The 19314-nt window shown below is 39.4% G+C and overlaps 1 protein-coding gene across 3 annotated transcripts in view; it reads right to left on the reverse strand.

Annotated features, from left to right (window-relative positions):
* Positions 1-18562, reverse strand: part of STXBP6 (syntaxin binding protein 6) — a 109769-nt gene extending 91207 nt beyond the window's left edge. For 2 of the 3 annotated variants that reach the window (XM_032188782.1, XM_032188784.1), the window contains exon 1: positions 18467-18562. The gene's annotated coding sequence lies outside the window, so the exon portion shown is untranslated. Of the gene's footprint in view, positions 1-17971; positions 18017-18466 lie in introns of those variants that run through there. The other variant, XM_032188783.1, reaches the window with a different exon arrangement.
* Positions 18563-19314: the final 752 nt, after the last annotated feature.

A 19314-nucleotide genomic window follows, 5' to 3' on the forward strand; every position in this document is an offset into this window, starting at 1 on the left:
AAGGCGATGTTGATAAGTGTTATAAAAGACAGACTCTTTTCCAGCTGCTACAAGACTCTATGAACCCATCAGAGCAGTGTGACAGCATTAAAGCAATCTACAAGAATCTGAACAAAAATCTTAGGTGTCTATTTGAAAATGGATTCGAAAACTGCCATTTACACTAAAGTTGCCATTTTTGTATAATTAAAAATCCACAATGAGAGTCATCAAATATCCAAACAGAGAGAGAGACCAGAGACATGGTTAGAGCATATTCATGAAGAAAGGTTAAATGAAGTATTAAATTACAGTACCTCTTCAATAACAGCTGAAATCAAACTAAAAACATAAGATTCCAACTCATGTTGAAGTTTTCCCTTTAGATATTAATTTCTTCAAACACAAACCATGTATTCCTTCAGTTACAAAGTTTTTGCCTTGAGTCCAGACAGAGACAACACATCAGTTTTTCTTTTTTCCAAAATTAGGCTTAGACTGAACAGAATTACTGGGATCATGAAACATGCTTAGTAAGCATTGCCAAAAGAGAAACAGCCATAAGATACCATACATAACCTCCACGCAGTTTCTTGTGATATGTGAATTAATTCCCTTAAAGAACAGCAAAGGAAATTCATTAAAAAGCATCCTTAAATTTTATGGAAAAGCGAGGTGCCAGTTATCACCTTCTGGCACCATCACACAAAACAAATAGGTCACCTATGAGCAGACAGCATATCTTTTTCTGTAAGGAAAAGGTACAAAAACACTACGAACTTGACTGATAAACCTCAATACTTCAGCCTAACAGGTGGCTTACTAATAGAAACAAGATGTTCCAAAAACACCCCACAAAACCACAAAACGGAAAGATCAATCTTAATTAGTTATAATTCTGTTCTGAGTGAACACAGACACACTGAAAATATACTGAAATAAAACATTAGACGTGGAAGTTCATCTACTTTAGCATCTTTCTGCTGACCTGCATCAGCACCCCTTCTCCCCTCCTGAGACAGTATTTTGACAGAGTGGTTGTATGGTTTCTAGCCAGTATGTTATTAAGCCAAGAAGGAAAGAAAAAAATAGTATGCAAAGGCTAGATTGGAAATATCCGGGAATATTCCCATGGCTACTCATAGAAAACAGTAGCCAAATGGGCCTTCTTCATTTACTCTGAAACAAGGATATCACATAATGGTTAACATTGTAAGGGACCTCTGGAGGTCCCCTGGCACAACACCCTGCCCAGGCAGGGCAACACGGAGTCCACTGGCCAGAAACCACGTGGAAAAACAATTCAGAAGAATGGGGTTCTAAGATTGTGTGACGTATCTGCACTACTAATGAAGTCTAAAATTTAGAAATAGATTTATGGAAGTAAACTCCATTAAACAACCACCACTGGCATTACAGAAGCTTCAATATGAAACCAATGCTTCTATTAAAATTCAAACAATCATGAGCTTGAATCACTGAGATTGATGTCTACTGACTCGTAGATCAAAAGACTTAAAAAAAAAAAAAAAAGTGGTTGCATTGAAGTATTCACTTGCCTTACAAGAGTGAATTTTTAGAGAACCATATCCTGGAAGTCTCACTGTTGTTCACATTAACAGAAAATTTCAGAGATCTGCCTTTATGAGGCACCACAACCTCCACCTCAGAAAGGAATAAATAAATAAATAAATAAATTCCCCCAACTAGCTTTATCAATATAATTCCTTCTAGCGTCTGCTGTTTGTTTCCTCAGTGCTACTGCAACATTGCTTCTTATTATGTAGTTTTAGAATAAAGTTAGCCTCTATGCTAAATCAGCACCAACATTCTGTACCTTTTGCCATTATTATAATCCAGACACAAAGGAAATACAATTTTTCACCCCGAGTAGTACATTCTGTTCAATATCTCTACTCCACATCAGTTGAGCTGTAACTCCTGACCTGTGCTTACTATTTAGATACACTTTTGAGGAATGCCCTAAGCAATCCATATCCTTTAACAAGCCTCAGCACCAGTTTCCTACCCATTGGCTGACAATTTTTTCAGCAGACCCCTTTCCATAAAGGACTACCTGTACATTGTATTTCAATACAATGCAACCCCCCAAATTTCTCTCTATGATCTCACCATACAGGAAAGAATGGATAGCAACTTTAGTTGATATAGGTGAATAAATAATTTATCTAAAAGCCCAATTTATGTATGTAATTTTTCTTTTTTTTTTTTTTTTTTTTAAATGTATGTAACATTTTTTTTCAGCACTTTGCAGGTGGTATAGAAGAAAAGGAATTAGGAGCAAAGCATTTTATCTGAATGCCATAACCTTGGAACATTACTTGCTCGGATCCACACTAGTCTGAGTTTATTGACTTTTTGGGTTGTGCTCCCTGAATGAGGTGCAGTAACAGAAAAAAAAAAAAAAAAAAAAAAAAAAAAAGAAAAAAAAAAAAGTGTCCCAACTGCCATTTCTTACATAACTTTAATTCCAGGAAAAATACTTAACTAACCAGACTTTTGAGCCTATTTCTTCCAATTCAAATACGCTAGTAGACTACATTTTTGAATATGTCATAAAATGAGAACTAAAAATCTGTTTTCTTTGAAGAAGAGTGTTTTGATGAGAGAGCAATCTAGCACAGTTTTAAGCCTTACTAAAATGGTCTTGTTGCTATTACTTGACAACATACTTTCAGTGAGCACAATAATTACCTTACTTTCCTGAGCGTTATTTCAGTAGGGAGGAGAGGTGAAGCCTACACATGTGCAGCCACTTATGAATGAAGCTCGCAGTAAAAATCTGGTGTAACTTCAACATATGAATGGAGAGGGAGTAGACGAGAGAAAGGGAGAAAGGGCCCCATGTGAAACACACACCCACAACCTCTTCAAGCTACCCATGTTTCATAAACAAGATTAGAAATCCCAAAAGACCTAGAATCACATAAAATTACACTACCTAGTTTGCTTGAAATCAACAAGCAGTTCTGGCTACTACTGCTGTCCTCAATGACAACGAAGTCTGATGAATTGTATTTTCCCTTCGAGCCCATGTAATTTGATTTTCATTCTCATAAACTGAGAAGACCCCAAACTAAAGCATAGCACTGTTCCCTGGACATACTCTGTCATCAGATTACAGAATTGTTTCCTACAACACTCTCAAACCTAGTTGTTGTGGACTCCACAGCTCTCACAAAGATGTTGCCCAATGCTCTCTTTTCCTTCCTTGAACTGCAGAGATGCTAGTTACATTTCACAGAAAAGCAGGAAAAACTAGGCCCTTCTATTGCAACTAGGTTTTCTCTGCCTTCTGGAAGGACAACTTGCCCTCCTCAGAATCTTATTTTTTAAGAAGTCAGGAGAACTGTGCCTACCCCAGTTCTTTCAGTAGTTCAAATTGGATTTCCCTGTTTTGCAGAGAAAAAGCTGTCAGTAACAGGGGTACTCCTTCACCACGCATACCTACAGAACTTCCTATCATCTTGACATTGCCTACAATCCAGCTCAGAAGGATTGCTTTGCAGTGACCCTGTGCAGCAGTGTGGGTAAAATATATATGTTATTTTATAGTTCAGCTTCTGTCCTTTCATAGAAGGATAATATTCAGATGCTTTCGTACAGTTGTGTTCCAGCTGAGGTTACTAATGCTTTTAGTATACCAGCACATTTGGAGCCTTATAAGTTTATTCTGACACTTGTGAGCTTGTCTAAAGTAAAGGACAAATGTTTGCTAAGCATTCAAGATGTATGTGGTATTCCTTCTACCTTTTGTAAATACGTTAACTGCTGCAAGGTATTTGACAACCAGCAAATCTAAGGTTTAAAAAATAAAAAATAAAAAAGGTATACATAGAAACTCAAATTGCTCCTCACCGTAGAATTGCCCCAAGTTCCCCACTCTTCCACTCCAAAAGCATGAAGCCTTGTTAAATAAAAAATACACATCAGATTCAAGAGAAAACCCAAATGTTTACCGTCCTTTAGCTGTCTTTGCTGTTGCACAATAGAATTTACTACTTTGGTGCCTTCTCACAACTGCAATAAGAACAATTCAGATCTAGTATTTCCATGTACGCAGTTCTAGAGCTGTATTCACACAAAACAATCGTCTTCTCTGTTCTCTTCTGAAAGGGAAGAAAAATGGCTCAACTCAGGGATTTTTGAGCACTATACAGCGAGAAGGGCAAACAGCTGTAAGAATGTAAGCTGAAGTCAAAACAAAAGCATTTTCAACTAAGTTTTCATAAGCTAGAAACTCCTAGAATTGTTAAAATACTATTGCAATTACTGTTGTTAATATTGTTTTGCGATCAATATTCTTCATCTTAACATGCATGATACTCTACATCATCTTAAACATCATTTGTGCTGATAGCTCAACATTCTTTTAATTTGAAGTTTTCTTTTTAGTAATAAAATTTCAGAATAATCATGCTGTAATCTGAGGAGGCATCCTGCTGCAACTACAGTCTTCTTAACCATCCTTTCTAAAGTGAGATTTGGTGAAGGGAGGGAAAAGGAGATAAAAGTAACTCAGTTGCATGACCAGGATAAGGAGAATGAAACTGGAATAGGAAGAAAGAAAAGAAGAGAACTATATTTTCCCAGGAAGACAAGCCTGCAATGGGGACAGGACAGACTTTTAAGAACAGAGAAATATCTTTCTTGGAGAGGAGGAGAACCCTGAACTATCATGCATTCATTGGAGTCAAATTCATCGTATCCTGTACTGTAGGAAGAAGTCTCTTTAACGTTGTCATGTTTTTGGCTAAAATAGAACTAGTTTTCTTTGCAGAGGCTGGTATGATGCTGTGTTTTGAATTCTGAATGAAAATAGTCGAGATAACACAGCAATGGTTTAATTGTTGCAGAACAGTGCTCACACAGAGACAAGGACATTGATTCTTGTGCTGCCCTGCCACTGGGGAGGCTGGGGGTGCACCAGGAGCTGGAGGGGACACAGCCAGGACAGCTGACACAGACTGGCCATAGGGATGTCTCACACCACATGGTGACATGCTCAGCAATAACAGCTGGGGGAAAGAAAGGAAGAGGGAAATGTCTGGAGGGATGGAGTTTGCCTTCCCAAGGAACCATTATGTGAGATGAGGCCTGCTTTCCTGGGAGTGGCTGAACCCCTGCCTGCCGATGGAAAGTAGAGAATGAACTCCTGAGTTTGCTTTGCTGGTGTGTGCAGCTTTTTCTTTACCTAGTAAACTGTCTTCGTCTCAGCCCATGAGTTCTTGCACTTTACCTTTCTGATTCTCTCTCCAACCCCACTGTGGGGAAGTGAGTAAGCGGCTGTGTGGTAATTAGCTGCCTGCTGGGCTAAAAGCATGACAAAGGTTAATGATGTTCTGTGCCCACTGTGTGCATCAACTGGAAAAATTCCTCAGAGATCTTTGGACAGATATTTAAAGCATCAAAGATAAATATTTACATTTATCATCTCTTCCTAGTACATGTATCTTTCCCAATGCAAGGAAGATTCAACCATATTTTTTTTAATCACAGATATAATCATTAATATGTTAATACATATTATATTAATATCACAGTTGTCACTTTCTGAGATTTGATTATGTCAAGTTTTAAGAACAGAATAACTCTTCAGGTCTACAAAACTAGCCAGCTTTCTGAATTCTTCCATCATCATCAGTCAGAACAGAGCAAAACAGTGGGGGAAAAAAAAAAAGCAGCAAAACAACAACAACAAAAAACAGGAACTCAGAGGTCAAAATTGAAGTCTTCAAACACACAAGAAAGATTAAATGATTTTTAAATAAAGTTTATGTGCGGTGTAGATGAAGAGTACATATCTGAAGAGTAATGCTGAACTAAAATATAACAGACTACATCCAGCAGAACAACTACAGTGAGGCCACAGATGAATCACCACACATACAGACAGCCAAAGAACTTTCAAAATGAAAACCACTAAACATCACCCTTACAGGTCTGATACATGCACTTATCTATGTATGCTTTATTCCTTCCATTCTCCACTATCATAGCTGAGCTGAATTTTCCAGAAGTTCAGATTTTTTCAAGGTTCCAACACCGCAGGACACTCTAAAAAAGTGGGATACTACCAGTGTTACAGTACTTCAATATAGCTATTATTCCTGCTTAGTCAACTTCCCAAAATGCACTGTAAAAAAAAAAAAAAAAAAAAAAAAAAAAAAGCTTAGCTTTTTTTTTATCCTCAAAAAAACCACTAGCAACAGCAAAAGAATGCAAAAACCACACCCATTACTACATTTGCCTCAACAAAGGTACAAGTTTCATATGCAAAGTATACATGCCTTAAGGGCTAATGAACCTTCCATTTGAGAATCTTCTGTCTCTCCAAGAAAATTTCATACACAAAGTGTTGTTAAAAAAAAAAAAAAAAGACAGGCAACTCTGGGAAAATCGACATCTATAACACAAGGTATACACGAGTGCACGCAGACAGAATGATACAGTCATTGCTCTTGCAACTTCTTAAAAGGCTTTCATTTAATTTTTACAAGCATATCAATTTGTCAAAGGATTCATCTGTATGAGAGCTGCTTCTTAATCCACATGACAGAGAGATTTAGAGATTGAGAAGGACAGAGTTAAGTGCATTTTGTGCTTTTAGCTACTATGCCTAGTGACGTTTCATTCTCTCTTGAAAGAGCAGTCTTTTGTAGGGCCATCTGCACAGTAAGTGAAGAGAGAGAGATTTTTTCAAATAAGGATGATATCAGAAAAGTGTGGGTATGGCCCTAATAGCCAGATGCATACTTTGAATTCTTTGCAACTCATTATTTTAAGTTGCTCGCTCAGCTTGACAATTCTAGCATCATTTATATACTTGAGACTAGAGATTATTTGCTTGCTGTAGAAAGAACAATTTCATAGAAATCCCAAAGAGAACTGAAAAATTCCATCTGGAATCAAGTAAGGATACAGTGTTAATAAAACTTCAGAAAAAAATCTTCCAAAATAAATCTTCCAAGAAATACTTATTGCCTCAGCTTTCTGTTCAGTCCAAAGACAAAAAATGTGTCTTTTCTCAATCAACCCAATCAATAAATCCTTTACCAGCACTCAAATTATCAATCCAGAATTTATCTCAGGTTACTTCTGTTCTAAGCTCTTTTGTGTACTATTAATATTAAAAGTGAAGCTCTGCAAATTGACCATTGGTTTTATTCAGCTGCATAATCTATATAAGAGAAGATTTTTACAGATACCTAAATTTAGAAAATCCATATTCAATATAAGGACTATTTTTCAAACTAGAATGAAATATAAAACACCAAAAATAAGTACATTATAGAGAGGAAAAGATATGAGTTTCTCTCTAAAAAAGCAGAGGTCTCAGAAATAGATGATGTCTAATTAATTTACATATGTATGGTAAAATAAATTGCTATGGGTAACAAATAGAAATTTTCTTAATAAAAATATGTAAGTATGATGAATATATTAACAGTGTTTAAAGTGCTCAGACTTCCTGGAACAAGAGAAAAAGCTAACCAGTGCAGGAGGCAGCTATTCAGTACCCTGTACCTTGTGATACAGATAATCTTACAATGAAATCAATTGCTCTTTTCAATGAAAGATTAAAAGATAACTAACGGGTCTATTTCTCTTGCCTTTACATCTGCATTAATCCAATTTTAGGCTTTATAGATAGAGAATACTCTGCGTGGTATTAAAGTACATACTACCTTAGACTTGTAAACACTACACTTGGAGGTAAAAAAAACACTCACCATCCAAAATTTGTCTTTTCCTTTAACAAACATTTATTTCTATTTTCACCTTTCCACAATAGCACTGCATTGACTTCTTTTGCTCCAATATAGCAGAAGGAACAACCATTAGTTACCTATCTAACATATCTCCAGGGCCCTCTGTCCATTCTGCATTCTCAAATTCAACCCCTTACTCTATATATTACTTTTCCCAGCTTTTTGTTCAAGGTTTTTCTAGAAAAAGATACCCAGACCTGGATAACGGTGTTTATTTTAACAGCTACTATTTACTCAATGAGTGTAAAATATTTCACAACCTCCTGCCACAGTGTAGCAGATCTGGAAAGACACAGAATGTACCACAATGGTATTTACAGAACACTTGCCTTCCATCCCTTATCACCAACAACTTTGTTTCATTTAAAGTATGCAACTCCCACAAGAAAGAAAAAAAAATAAATAAAATGTGAAAGGGAAGAGAAGTGAAAACCACAGAGAAACAAAGAGCTAGAGAAGTCACATTCTCCCCTTCCTAAAAGACAGCGTTAAGATAAGCTGAAGAAGTATGAAGAAGTATGGTGATTTAGATAAGGAAAAGAAAGGAGAGGAGAGGAGAGGACTAGCTTGTCAATGGAAGAATCAATCTCTAGTCAAAATCTTCTCTCCACAGATGCAGAATTTTATGCTCAAGGTGAAACACAACAGGGAAATACACACGTACAAAGTCCTTTAAGAAGGCACAGGGGACCACCAAATGAGGTCTGAAAGAGAGCAGGCTGATAATTAAAGACACATTCAAAAGACAAGAACAAAATGAAATGATGAGAACTACTGAAAGAGTAGTGAAAATGATAAAGGTTGAAGATGTTAAGAGCGAGATTAGACAGGGTAACATGTAGGCCCAGGTCATGGGAATAATCCTTGCTGAGAAGAACAGCTGAACCAGTGCCACTGGTTCATTAGTCAGATAAACAGCCCTACCAGCTTCCATAGCTCAGTGTGATAAAGGCTTCTCATGCACTTGTCTTGTGTTCCTGAAGTACTGAATTCTCACCTCCTTCTATCCTGGTTGTGTTTACAGTGGGACTGCTGTATTTTCTCAAGTCTTACAGTATCTCTGCCATTTTCAGAACAATTTATTCAGAAGAGCTTATTACAAGACATTGTATCACCATTCAGGTTAAACTTTTTTGATCCCCACTACTCTCATGTTAGCACACATAATGAAATAAGAAGGATATTTCTCTCTCACTACCAGCAAAAGTACATTTTTCACTCTTTCAGGAAAGCAGGATTCCCTTTCAATATTGGAAGGAGAGAAACTGTCACATCTTTCTCATACCACCTTTGTGGAAGGGATGGGTTTGAAACAGGCAGAAACAGATAAGAGCTCTCTTATCAAAGCATGAGACTAACTTCAAAACATGTTCAGGGAAGCCTGTGTTGCAAGAACATGACATAAATCTGCATAATGGAGGGAACATACAGAAGGCTAACTCTGGATTTACTGCTGTGTCAACAGCAGGAAGTGAGCAAATACACTCCTTTAGTTCTGGCTACCAAATCAGGAACAAGTCACTAAGAAATACCCACACCTAAGTGTTCACATGGGTGGCTTTTACTGCTGCACCTGCGAAATTCATTTCCTTCTTGTGCATGGTATCTACACAAAGTATGTCAGACGACAGAGCAAAATACAGCAGGCACATGCAGGAAACGTAGTAGTCCATATACACCATTGCCTATTTTATTCTAGAAACATAAATAAGTGTTTTGTTATAAAATGGAAAGGGGCAGAAGTTTGTATTATCAACTGGACAAGGTTCTACATGGCATAAATCCACGGCTTCAAATACCAAGGGATTTCAAATGCTCACTGAGGTACACTTCAAGTCTTTTTCTGGATTGCTTAAAAAGATAAAAATGAAGTCTGATACACTGGCAATCTTTAAAAATGGAAAAAGAATGACGGATTATGATTGCAGTTTTATCACTGAAGTGGCATGACCCTAAACAACTCATGTAAGGTCACGCACTTCAGGAGTAAACTGGGGTTAACCACACCTAGCTCCCGGATGTATTGAAAAACTTGGCATTTGGGAAGCACTTGTGCAACCCCAGGTGACAGCCACTGATGAACACTCAGACTACATGTTGCACAGCTGCATTCCTCAGCCCCATTACTTCTTCAGAGGAGAGCTGTAGGGAGGGCCCACTTAGCATTCAAAGTGCTACCTGGACTGCTGGCAAAGACAACCCCCTCCCTCCACTTTTCCCAGTAAATCAATACAAAACAACAAATCCGAAACTGTACATAGCTAGCTTTTGAATTAATAACAATATTATTTCTGCACACACAAAAAACAGTACTTAAAGTCTCTCCAAAGATTTCAGGTAGATAATTTGAAGATTGCATATCATTCGCTTCAGCTATTACTATTCAAAACAAGCATCTAATCACATGGTAACTCAGCATCTTGACAGTACACTGCTTCACAAGCTTCCATAGGGGACAAACATCAAATAAATGAGCGTCTGGTATCACTGGAGAATTCCCAGTTTCATTTACCCAAACATCCACAAAGCAGTCAGCTCCCTAATTAGTTAGCGGTGAGGGAGGGGAAGCAGAGTTGCAAACATTCTTGTCACCCACCTAATAACCACAGGAGAGCATTGTAATTACACTCCAGTGACACGAGGATCAAGCTTTACCTAAGCCTAGACCTCTGCACACTCTCATGCATAAGTAGTCACTTCTGTAAGAAGAGTTAGTAGATTAATACACAAGTAACTAGGAATAGGATATTCTTCCATTCAAAACTATCAGTGGCTCTTTCACAATGACAACATTAAAAAAAAAAAAAAGCAGTTTTATTTTACCTGTGACTAAGACTAATAAGTGTGTGTACACATATCACATGTACACTTTTTTTTTTCTTTTATAGAAAATAAGATGATAGTATCAAGATATTTGTCAGCTTTCAGCTGGTATCTTTAAAGTTCTCTTTTTAGAAGGCTAAGGCTCATGATTTCCAAATAAATTAAGCTACCAGTGTTTAAAATTTTAACCACATGCTGTTTGCCCCCCCAACTGAAACACTGCCTAGCAACTGAACAGAACCTTAATCTTTTACTTGATTCTTCTGATGATCTAAGGGTGTGCTATACAAAGCTCACATTTACTAAATTTCTTAATCAAAGTATAAGCTTTTAGTTTCTCACTCCTATAAGAGCTGGTATATTAATCTTCTGTCAGATAAGCGCTTATAGTAAAAATACCACAAGACACATAGGTTTTACTTTTAAATATTAAACATAATATCTGAAATCCCATCAAGGCATTAAATATAAATTATCAGTCCTAGTATAATCCAAAGAAGCTTCATAGATCAATGAATTCTCTTACCTTCATAAGGCTTTCCCAGTTCAAACAGAGATGTTGCCCAGCAGCGGATCCACAGGGCTGGGAAAAAGAACCACTCACAATTCAGTATCAACTTGGGGCTTACATGGAGAGTGGTGGGCTAACGTGTAAACAGGACAGCACCCAGCCCTTTCCAACCTTAATGATTCTATGATTATTCCCAACTCACATAAAAGCTATTTCTGCTATTCTCTGCTTTTCTGCTATTCTGCTATTCATGCTTTCTCACACTGCTTACTGAAGTAATGCCATTACTATTTTGTGAAACACTACAATGCTCCAATTCATGCCCTTAAGGCTTCCAACTACTTCCACTGACTAGACAGGAAACACAGACACCATAGACCTGGGGATAATTAGGTGTCACAGTATAAACTCATAACATGCAGTGCAAGACAAGGCCTGACATAAAGGACTCAAGTTTTAAGCACAGACTGAACCACAAATGCACTTTGTGGTTCTATTACAGGGTAATGAAGACCTTCATATGATACAAGTCATCATCATGAGAACAATCCTTAATCGTATATTTGGGCATTTCAAGAACAGATTACATAACTACCATCTTAGCATTTGAAAAATGCGTATCACTTAGTCCCATATTTACATACTAAAGCACTGCCTGAAACCTACCTAAAACCATAGGAGCTAGAAAAGTGAAGCAACTCCACAGGATGAAACATGCTCAGGTACTATGTTCAGTTCCCAGTCAAATCAACTACAGCCTCTTCTTTAATTTCCGTAAGAGTTAAGTCAGAATTGTCCACAACCAATTACAAATGTATACTTCAGGCCCTGGTAAACTGAAAGTGACCTAAATATCTTACCTTAAAGCAACCTCCATCTGCTAACATAATGTACTCAGATTAGTTTGTTGTACAGAAAAAAAAAAATTAAACACACATACATATTCACTTTGGGCTGCATTTTTCAAATACAAACCTTAATACATTACCAATGATGCAGGAAGTATCCAGCACCTGACACAGCACTGAACCATTCTTTGCTGCTCTGACACACACTTCTGAACAGCTGCAAGTATATATAGGCTACAGTGAAACTGATGTTTTTAAAATTTAAGTAAACTGACACATGGTTTCATTTTTGTTAGGTTGAATTAAAATCAGTCAAGAATAATCCTTCCCCAAAGGGCATACTGGAAGTGTGTTGATATTGTAATTGAACATCTGTACTGAATGAGATAAAAATAAATAAATTGTTTTTTTCACAGTTTCAGGTCTATTAACTAAGAACTTCATTCATTCTGCCTGGAAATGAAATCACTCTTCCACCACTTTTAATACAACGTGGATTGTTAACGCAACCTCCTAACATGAGAGCAACGCATTAAGGTTGCTCTCATGTTAGCCACAGGGAGGCAGGAGGGAAGTAATATTACTGTTTCTGAAAGTCACCTGTGGTATAATGGAAGTTCCCAGTTTAAGATGGCTCAGAAAAAAAAGATAACTTCAGAAAGTTTCAGATCTGGTAAATTAAAACTCCATGCTGTTTGTGAATGCCTCCCTATCCTCAGTTGGCAATCTGCATACAAAGCACTGGGAAAAGAACAAAACAAAATCTCTTAGGTTTGTTATTCTCTCTTAACCAGTCAACATCAAAATTTACAAATAGCAATTTCCTTTCAACATCCTACAAAACAAACAAAAGCTAATCTTAGCACAGCTTTTCTTCTAAAGAGAAAGGTATGATAGATCTGCAAAAAAAAATTCCAATCATCTCAAAAACAACAACCAATCGGGGGGGGCTGGACAAGATGACCTCCAGAGGTCTCTTTCAACCCATCTGTGATTCTGTGATCTTCCTTTTTATGTTTTTAAGTCAGATTGCTTTCTTCAGGCAATCACTTTTGTGTAGATATATATTTTAAAATTAATAAAACTAAGGTGCGAATTCTGAGTTTTGATATCTACCTCTAAATCTGGCTTTCAAAGACAAAAGACAGCTGAAGATATGTTCTTTTATTGGTCATTCCCAGTGGAAAGATGCATACTGACACCAGACAATTTTTGTCTCTCTGCATCACATAACTTGCATTCAGTGAAGAAAGAACTGGTAATAACAAAAGGTACAGAAGCTGCGTATCAGCAAGGAGCTGAGGGCCACCACGAAGCCGGTAAGAAGTCCTTTGCATTGCTAGGAGTAAATGGAACACACCTCCTTTGAAAACCCATCTGTTCTTCAATGCAACAAGACTGAAAGACTAAGACCCCAACAGTGTGTCCCACAGAGTAACCAAGTGTTACTCTATAGTAACATAACATAACACTCTATAAGTGTTATCTATAATGTTAGAGTATAGAACTGTTTGTTAACCCACAGTGAATTAATTCCCTACAAAACTAATTGAAGTGTTTTATACAGAAATCACAAAGTTGCTAACAGACTAGTCACTAACCCCTGGGCATATCAGTATATTCAGTTGCTCTTTATTACAGCATTAGGAAACTGCCATAGAAGTTCAAGAAAATAAATGAACTCACAGAAATCCACCATCTGAAATCTGCCAGTAATCGATTATATCTTTTCTTTCTCTATACTAATACTAATGATTACCTAAGCATCTTTAAATCAAGAGGGCAAGTCGATGTCCTTGCATAATGGCCCACAAAACAAATGATTCAAGAGACAGCTTGTTAACATCCTTGAACTTCTAACTGCCAAGAGGGAGTTTCCAAGTGTGGATTACACATGGCCAAATGTTTGCTCTTCCCTTCCTCAAAATTACACCAGCAAGGTTGAAGTGGAACTGAAACACTTTCCAATTTTGCACTTTTACTATCCTGAAAAAAAAAAGTAGAGCAAAATTAGGGAATTACTCTTTTCATTCTATAATCAACTAATTGCAAGATATGAAAAATGCTTTCTGACAGCCTGCATGTATAGCAAAGAATCACCTGTGAAAAGGAGTCTCAAAACCAAAGTCCATAAATAACAAGCTTGTTGACCAGCACAGTTACCAAGAAGAAAGGAAAAGCACTTACAGGACTTTTTTCCACAGATTAACTGCAGACAGACACTGAATTTTATAAAAATTGTATTTCTGACTTTACTTTACAGCAATGCTTCACGCAAAATGAACTGTTTCCAGCACAACTTTATTCACCACTTAACCAGGTTAGTTTTGATTCAGTTTAACTGGAGTGGGAGTTGGTTAACTCCTCTCCATGCACATTTACTATTTATTACTGAGGCAGGTTTAGCCGAACTGGTTTATGTGGAAACAAGACAAACTGAACCTACCTTGAAAACTGCTTTGCAAAGTCTCTCCATCTGAAGTGTTTCATACAGACATATATAATTTGCTTTTTCCCCCTGTCATTAACGAATCTAGCTGTAATTACATCACTTGAGTTTTATGCTACTTGGAAACTTCACAGATGTAAAATCACATGTGATCTCTAGGAAAAGATAATGAAGAGAAAGTGTCTAAAGTCTACCATGCCAGCTATTCTGCCAAGGCACAGGGAAAAAAAAAAAAAAAAAAAAAGAAAAAAAAATGAAAAGAAGAAAACTCCTGGAGCTCTCATGCCCACAGCAAGTATAGAACCAAGTTTAAAGGGCAAGAAAGAAACGCCTTTAAGTGCTGGACTTTGATCTATATCAGCTCATGACACTAAAACCTTTAATAACTCATGTTCATAACCACTGGTATGAATTTTGCTCCACTGAGCAATCATAATTTTGCTCCACTGAGCTCTCATAATCCTTATTTTATTATGGAAATCAAAATGTTACAGATCAGAAATGTCTAGATTTTTTCCCTGGGGTTACTGTAACTGTATTATCTGAAATCTGCATATAAAAATTCAGAAGTTAAATATGTTTGCTTTAACATTGTCAAAGGTAGATCTTCCAAGCATAAAAAAAATCCAACGTCCATGAAATCTTCCAAAGACTACAGCCCACCCTTCCAGGAGCACTGCAGTCCAAACTGCTCCCAAACTTGCAGCACTCAAGGACAGCCAAGATGCTTTTCCCAATACTATTTGCCTAATAAAAATATGGAAGGGAAAGGAAGAAAAGAGAACACTCTTGAGCTAATCTACAGTCACACAATACTAACTGGCAAGGAATTAGGACCTCTCATACTTGTGACAAAGAAGCCCCACAGCATCATTCTGTGTTTCAAAGTCAAAGAACTCAGGTGCAGGGGATGTCTGCCTAAGATTGGGATGGAAAAACATGCCCAAGCTTTACCTTAATGTTCAGCTACGTAGTCTGGGCTGTCACAACAAACAGTGTATGACAAAACTCAACTGGGTCTTCAAGAAATGTATACAGGAGAAAGAAAACAGATTTCCAGAACATGACCTCTGGGGATGGCGGGAGGGTATCAGGAGTCTGAAAGAGTTTGAATGCACTGATTTTGAAAAATTATCTAGTCTCTGTTCTTCCCTCTATTACCCAGTGAATACATTTCACAAGTTTATTTCTGCTATATATAGCCTTAAAAATACATTTGCTTCCTGAGAAACCATCATTCATTTCTGACGTAGCACTTTAGTCAGAGGAGTGGAGAAAAAAAAAAAAAAAGGAAGAAAAAAGGCAGGAATAGGAGGCATTGCCCTTCCCTCGTCCCCTTAAACCAGTTTCCCCACTTACATGAGAGTTCAAATGCTCTATGACACTTATGCCTTTTCTGTCTCTTGTTAACATATTGTTTGTAATTGATGTTATTATTTAAGAAATTTGTCTCAGATACCAGCATACTTTTTCAAAAATAAAAAAAGGTTTACTTATTCTCAATTAAAGACTTGTAGAACCAAGTTAGAGAACCAATGTTATACTACAAACTACCAGAAACAATCAGGTGATACTCATCAGCACTGGTAAGATCCTAGTTTAGATTATAGCCCTAGTCTGTGTATCCTGACTCCAAACAACAAGAAATAAACTGAACAACTAAATTTAGACACTTATATACAGTTAACACAGTACTGCATGCTGCAGTCATATCCAAAAGTGTATTAATGAATTCACTGGCATATCTGGCTATGATAAAAATTAATGCCACAGATTTTCAGTTCATCTGTTTTTCAAATCCCCAACATCACTACAGACTGCCAATCAAGAGCATGAAAATTAAGTGTTCTCTTGAAGGACTTGATTTGTCTCTGTATACACATTAGCTAGAGCATTCCTGTTTGGTTAAAAACAGGAGAAACTAATTTGTCATCTATCATCATGTTATCCAAACACTGGCTTCCAAAACTGTGATTAAAACACTTTGTACAACCTTGGCAAGGCTAACTTATCAGCTGTACACTGAAAAGGAACGTTAAGTTACAGAGGATGAAAAGAGGAAGAAAGAACAAATGCACTATTATTCAAACAGCTTACCTCCTTCAAAAAACAGACCTATGGCTACTGCTCTATAGAATCTCTTTTTACAGGATTTTATTCATAATACAACACAGATCTTCTGTCCCATATTTTTTAAAAACTGCACATTTTTGATAAAAGGTATTTTTAAGGTCTCTAAAATTTACGCTCTAATCCACTAACAACAGTACAAAGTATCTACTGAGGAATTCTTATTTAAGAAGTGAGCTTCTAGTATGAGTAGCCTACATAATGAACAAATACACAATTGGGAGGGGACAAAACCCCCTTCATACTAAGAATTTTACAGTTAGCTTATTTTCAATACATCCTTACTTCGTAAAAAATCACACATGCACAAAAAAGAGGTGACATGATCTGAATCCACATCTAGAAAAAAAAGCCCTAAGCAGTTACTACCCCGGGCCTCCCATGGCACACTTCAACTGCATTCTCATCATGCCTCCCTAACTCAAAGTGGGTCAGATCCAGACTGCATATGGAGGGGACACTCAGGAATGCAAAGATAAAGAAAATGGAGAATGTGAAATCAACGTGTGTAACTCAAAGCAGTCTCAGTCCCACAGCAAACACTCGTACACAGTGGTAAAAGAACACCTACTTTCCATAGCACAGTTCTTCAAGACTTTTTCCACCTGGCAATTCCTTCATCTGAGGAAGCTATCACAAAATGGTGCTTGGGCTAACTCCCAAAGGAGTGCTTTCACCCTGCCCTGAAAACGTCACAGTGCTTCTTTTTCCTTTATTTAATTTAATGCATCTTTAAAGGTAGCATCCAACTTTTAAGGCATATTCTTAATGTAAATCAAGAATGTGCACAAGGGAAATTAATGTGGCACGACTATGCAGTAACTGCATCCCCCCAGGTAGAAAGGCCCTAAAACATTTTACTGAAAGAGAGCTTTTCTCCAGTAATGTATCAAGCAGAGTACCATCATCCCCAAGGAGGATCATTCTTCCTAAGGGCAAGAAGCTGTAAAACTGTATTTCAAGGGGGGACTCTTTAAACCAACTACACTCACTGAACAATTCAAGAGCCAAGGGGTGCTTGGAAATGATATAAGGAAAAGCAACCTATAACTTGCTAAAAAAAGAGTACATCACCACCAAGGTGCAATTTCAGTGCTGCCTGTTTGCCCCTCTCTTATGAGAGGGATGGCAGAGCACCAAGATCTCTTCCATAGCTAGATGCTGCAGCCTGGAGATGTTGCAATCCAAAGAGAACTGAGACACCACGCTGACATCCTCCAGCCTTGCTCAACAAGAAAGGATTGCTCCTGTCCTCAGTAATGCCAAACACAAAGAGATGGCCAGATTATTCCCACCGCATGAGCAGGAACTCTTAAAAACTCTTAAAAGGAATGCCACGGGGCTGTGGATCCCGTTCAAGCAATGAAAAGCTGTAACACTGTTTCTGACTCATAAAGGGAAAACAGCCAAGCTGGAGATATCCCGAAAGATCACTTACATTTATGGAAAGACGCAGGGCTTCTAAAAGGGATGCAACTCGCAAAATGCCAACCTCCTCTGCCTGGCGGAGGGCAAAACGAGGTGAAAACAGACCCGCATGTTTCTCTAAATAAAGGTCAATAATATTTCCTCGAACTTCAGACTTCAGCAGCGGCAGTGCCTCGGCGATGCCGATAGAAGCAGCCCGGCGCTCCAAGTTTTACTTTCCCATTAACGGAGCCGCTGAGAGCAGAAAGCAGGGAGGGCAGCGGCGGCGGCTCCCCCGGGCTGTCAAGGTTACCCCTAAACCATCAGTTGGAAGCAGCCCAGCAGATCCCTCTGAACGCTCCCGGCCGGCTGTACGCCGCCCCTCCACCCCTCGGAGCAGCTCACCGGGGGTAACCCGGGGACCCCCACCGCCGCGTTGCGCAGGTTTTGGGGTGTGCTCCGACAGCCGACCCTGCCGGGCTCCCCCCGGGGATCCCCCAGCGCGCCGCGGCCGCCCCCCGCTCACCTTCGTGCCGGCTGCGCTCGGCTCGGCTGGGTCCCGCCGCCCTCCTCGCCGCGGCCGGGTGCCGCGCCGCCCCGCACGGAGCTCCCGTGGCGGCGGCCGCCGCGCTGCCAGCGCCGAGGCGCTAGGGCGGCCCCACGTGCGCCGGCTGCGCCAATCCGCGCCGCCCGCCGACCGACGGACCCCCGCCGGCCGACAGACAGAGCCCCGCCGGCCGGCAGGCACGCGCCCTCTGCGCCGGCGCTGGCCCCGGTCCCGGCCCGGGCCGGCCTCGAACCGGCGGCTCAGCGGGCGTTGCGCGGTGGAGGTGGCGGCAGTGGGGACAGGAAGAGGCTCCGGGCTGCGGGAGGAACCCAACGCGCTGGGACCAAAGTTTGGGACCTGCCGGCGGGGAGGGACAAAGGAGCCCCGCCGGGCAACGTCAGCGCCGAGACCCGCGGCTGCAGGAGTTCGGGCGGACAAAGCTGCGGAGTGGAGTTACTCGCTAAAGCAGCTTTTTTTTTTTTAATTTTTTTTTTTTTACCGAACAACTCGGTTAAGCAGCCTTTTAGCGCTCTCGTGAGTTTTGCAGGAAAACTGGAGCGCGCTCGCTCGCTGTCACAGAGTACCGGCGGTGTGGGGCGGGCTCTGCCTGCCCAAACAGCGCCCAGGTGGAACAACAGCACGGAAAGAAAACACGGACGGGGAACCTCCCGTCGGGAAAGAAATGGGATCGACTGCCAGGCTCACACTGGGACCCTGAGGGCAGCACCATCACGTTCTGCTGGAGCATCAGACCCCGGCCCACAGCCAGAGATCGAGGCTGGAAAGAGTTTGTCGCCACACGCCCCGCTCCTGGTGCTATGAGGTGT

The sequence above is a fragment of the Aythya fuligula genome, chromosome 5 (assembly GCF_009819795.1).
Source record: "Aythya fuligula isolate bAytFul2 chromosome 5, bAytFul2.pri, whole genome shotgun sequence".
In the NCBI taxonomy this organism is placed as follows: domain Eukaryota; kingdom Metazoa; phylum Chordata; class Aves; order Anseriformes; family Anatidae; genus Aythya; species Aythya fuligula.